The sequence below is a fragment of the Labrus bergylta genome, chromosome 17 (assembly GCF_963930695.1).
Source record: "Labrus bergylta chromosome 17, fLabBer1.1, whole genome shotgun sequence".
Classification (NCBI taxonomy): Eukaryota; Metazoa; Chordata; class Actinopteri; order Labriformes; family Labridae; genus Labrus; species Labrus bergylta.
In genome coordinates, this window is record NC_089211.1 from 7,963,838 (window position 1) to 7,968,431 (window position 4,594).

At 41.9% G+C, this 4,594-nt stretch overlaps 1 long non-coding RNA gene across 1 annotated transcript in view; it reads right to left on the minus strand.

The window, feature by feature from the left end:
- Window positions 1-4,594, minus strand: part of LOC136183162 (uncharacterized) — a 254,481-nt gene that overhangs the window by 156,775 nt on the left and 93,112 nt on the right. The gene's annotated exons all lie outside the window — the stretch shown is intronic.

Sequence of the window (4,594 nt, forward strand, 5' to 3'; positions counted from 1 at the left end):
TGGATTTGTTTGGACCAGAGAAGGTAGGCGATTTTAAGGCCACACCCACACAGCCGTTTTAGAGATCGAAGCTCTCTACAATGTTTAGAATTTAGACTGTAGACTGTTTCAAACACTAGGTGTCAGAGTTACATACTGCTCCTTTAAATAAATCTCAGGATTTACCATAGACTCAAAACCTTTGAGTCCAGTTTCAGTCAATAAAAACGTTGTCGATAATTTTAGCCAAACTGTTTTCTGACTGAGCTGCTGACACAGGACACAGGTGAGGTTGTTGTCCCCAGTTTGCATACTGGTGTTCTGGTTGCTGCTGTGATCTCCATGAATGATTCCTTTAGTCTACAGGAGACCTCAGGCTGACGCCCAGAGAGTCCAACATGTCTCTCCCTTTACAGGATCCCTACAGAGACACACCTTTAGATAAGGTAAGGTTCTTTCTTATTTTTAAATGTTCAAAGGACTCTTTGATCCAGTAGATGGCGCCTTTGAAACCCAAACAAACTTTGCCACACCTCCTCCATACTGAAGCTCCGCTCTCCTCTAGAGACACACCTCCAAACCCACCCACACGAAGGAGTTTAGTGCAAGCAGGGGATAAATTGTCCTTGACTTGAGCTGTATTGTTGTGTTAGCATGCTAATGTTAGCGCTTTAGTTAGCTCGAAGCCTCACATTGCATGCAAATGTAATGCTTCTCCATGTCATTACTGTAACTAGAATGAAAACACCCCTTTCTTTAAAAAAAATCAGTAACTTCAATTAATTTGTAGTTTGATTTTTATCCCCCGGTTAAGACCGCAACCTTCCCGGTGTTACAGTGAGTGACACGCCCCCTGTACACAAGATGATTTTTCAGAGATATTTATTGTCTCGGTCTCGTCCTGCCTTGGTCTGAGTCTTGTCTCCGTCTCGATCCCTAACTGTGTTGGTCTTGTGTCAGTCTGGGAGCACTCTGGTCTCGGTAAGTTTGGTCTTGACTACAACACTAGAGGACACTATTTGATCCATCGATGTTTATGTTGCAGCCTGTTTCACTGCTGCAGGATGATTTAGTCTACTGGAGACATTTAAAACTTTTTGCACCTTCTTAGACCCAAAAACATGCAACGACAGGAAGCAAGAAAATCCCAGAATTCTCCTTTAATAAATGTGCAGAGAAAAAAAACTGTTCCAACAATGAGTGATTCTTCAGAAAACTGTATATAATGTGACACTTGAAGTCTGAAGGACTCACAGACCACCAGCATCGATATAAAAGATCACAAATTTACAGCAATCTGCTGCAAAACAACTTCCCAGAATGCTTTGTGCTGGTGTCACCGCAGCCTCTTTAACACTTGTACCTAATTTTCCACGACTTTTAAACGTCTCAGATCCGTCAAACGGACAGAATCATAAAACGTGTTTATTGGTCGACGGCTGCTGCTGCGTTCCTCGCACACTGTTCCCCAGTCAGAGTCTGGGGGGGGGGGGGGTGTCATCAAAGGTTTCACAGCGAGAGAAGATCAAACCTCTTCGTCTTCAGATCTGTGTTATAAATCGGCTGCCTGTTCGTCAGCAGAGCGTTCATTAGGCTGCTCAAGTTATCCTCGTTAACCACAACGCTTTTATACAAAGCGACGAACATCTGAGAGTAAGAACAACACGAGCGAGGATGTAGAGAGGAGTAGACAACTACAGGAAGAGCAAACAAACAGCTCTAAGTCTGATTGGGCACACAGGTGCTGACAGGAAGTGACCAGAGACAGAGCACAGGTGCTGACAGGAAGTGACGAGAGGCAGAGCACAGGTGCTGACAGGAAGTGACCAGAGGCAGAGAACAGGTGCTGACAGGAAGTGACGAGAGGCAGAGCACAGGTGCTGACAGGAAGTGACCAGAGGCAGAGAACAGGTGCTGACAGGAAGTGACCAGAGGCAGAGAACAGGTGCTGACAGGAAGTGACCAGAGGTAGAGCACTTTTCAGACATCAACAGATGTTCTTGAGAGTTCTGATCAGCATCAAAACTGATTGTTGGGTACCTGAGAAGTCAGAGTACACTTTCTTTATCACAAAAAAAACATTTGACATTGGTTTGAAGAAACATCCTCGGATGCACTGGGACTCATCATCAGTGATGTATCCAGAGTTCACCGGTTCTCACCCCATCAGACACTCTCCCTCAGGTGACCCAGCCGGGGTTAATCATGCCCTGACTCGTGTCCCAGCAGCTTTGGCCCACAGGTCGGACCTCTTCATCCAAAGTCCCCCTAGAGACCCTCTGTGCAGCCTCAATGGTGGTCTTGAACCCTCTCCTTTTGGCAGCTCCTGTGATGCCAAGCAGTACAAAGACATTGCATAACATGTGGACTGCAAAGCCTCTGCATCTGACCTCGACGGGCTTGAAAGATGTATGATTGATGCAGGTGTTAAATCACAAGCTTTTAGGTGGAGCAGGTAGAGGAACATTCCCCTGATTATACTCTTTCCATATAAATAATTATACACATGAATAAATAAATATAACTGTTTAAACTCATGCTGAACCTCCTCCTCTCAGCAGCTGTGATCCGTCCCTCTGTGTCTCTGGCTACGTTTGACCACAAGGGGGCAGTATCACACCGTACTGCTCTGAACAGCTTTCTGGAGGTTTATTTTTAATGCACATATAAATAAATAGATTTTCAACATTACTATGATAAACACATTGTGCTGTCACACCTTTATGACTCCTGTCATTCGCAGGTTTCTGTGATTTATTAAAGTTTAATGACATTTTTAATGTTTTTCAGCTTCGAGTACAAAAACGACTGAAGTCATGAAAACATAAATCTGTGCTTCTAAGTCCTGTGATGTTATGTTTTTAAGTTTAAACAGATTGCACTTTCACAATAAATTTTAAAAGAAACCGTTTAATTGAATCAGAAACTTAAATATTTATTCAGTCTGATGTTCAGATTAATCTTTAGATTTTTATGTTTTCTGTTACAACTGTTTTGACAAAATAATACACGTTTCATGGCAGCCACGTAAATATATTTTAATCTATGTCAATAGGAGATTAGGGAATTATTTTTTTGTTCTCTTTTAACTTTAACTTTTTATTTTTTTTAAATAAATCGTCTTTTGTGGGTTTTATAATAAATTCTTCTGATCAAGAACACCCCCTGTCCTCCCTTTGTTACCCAGATAAAATCCTCCATGTGTTATCATTTAATATTAAATTGCAGATTAAGCTCATAGATGTCCTCGTGAGCTGCCGCCCCGCGCGCGCGCTACTCTCCGTCTTTAATTTCCCGTCAATACGTTCATAAACGCTCCTCACGCGCTCATGTCCGTCTTGTGATGAATATTGTGTTTTTTCTTTTTATTGATTTCCACTGATCGATGTGACAGCTTTATAACAACCTGACGGAAACAATTTCCGGTTTATTGTATTTTTCATATCAGCACGAGGCCTTTATATCTTATCTGAGTTTATTTAAGATTTGAATATGCTAATTATAGATCCGGCTGCACGTGCGCAGATTGCATCATTTAGATGTATTCAAATACAGAATCTTGTTTTAAATTCTGCAGCACCATCAGAGTCCTTCTGAACATGCTGATCATGTTTCTCTACAAATCTTATTTTTATTCTGTAGACTAAATATGTTCTGACATATATATATATATATATATATATATATATATATATATGTATATTCTTACATTTCAGCCTGTGAGACATATTTATTTATACTCTTTGCTTTAAGCTTCTTTCTCACTGTGCTGTATAAAATAAACCTGCTGTTAATATTTCTACATCCTCCCTCTTCTACTGGCAGGGACGGCGCCAGGATTTTCTTCCTCCTGCTGAGGGAGAGTTTGACTGATATGTTGGGGTGCTACGAATAGATTTCATATTGACTTTTAATTTCTCTTTTTTAAATTAAAGCAGACACACATGAGGGGGCTCAATTGGGGCGATAGCACCTGCCAGCCCCGATTTTATTTTTTTATTATTTATTTTTGTGCTTTTATTGGAGAGATAGGACAGTGGATTGAGTCGGAAATCGGGGGGAGAGAGAAAGAGAGAGAGAGAGAGAGAGAGAGAGAGAGAGAGAGAGGGGGGGGGGGGGGGGGGGGGGGGGGGGGGGGGGGGGGGGAACAACATGCAGGAAAGGGGCTAACAGGTTGGATTTGAACCGGGGCCGCCCGCCTGGAGGACCACAGCCTCCACACACCAGGCGTGCACACCAACCACTGCCTCACTAGCGTTCCTTGTTGTTGTTTGCGGTTGATGGATGCCCGAATGTTTGTGCACTTTAAGGTGAAACTTTTCAAATGTCGTTGTTTAATATAATATCTGCAAACTACTCGCACACATGGTTGATTATTTTCATAATGTACAAATGTTTGTTTACACGCTGTGAACGCCATAAAAAGTTGTATCAAAAAACATTTAAAAAAACCCACTAGATTATTTAAAAAACAAAGAAATTTTCAAATTCATAAAACATTCAAATGTTCACCCCCTCCTGAGTCCTGAATACAGACCAGGCTCCAGCCTGCCCCCTTTAAGGTGGGGCAGGGTTTCAGGGTCTGTATGTGTTTATTCTGAGACTTTATTTCCCA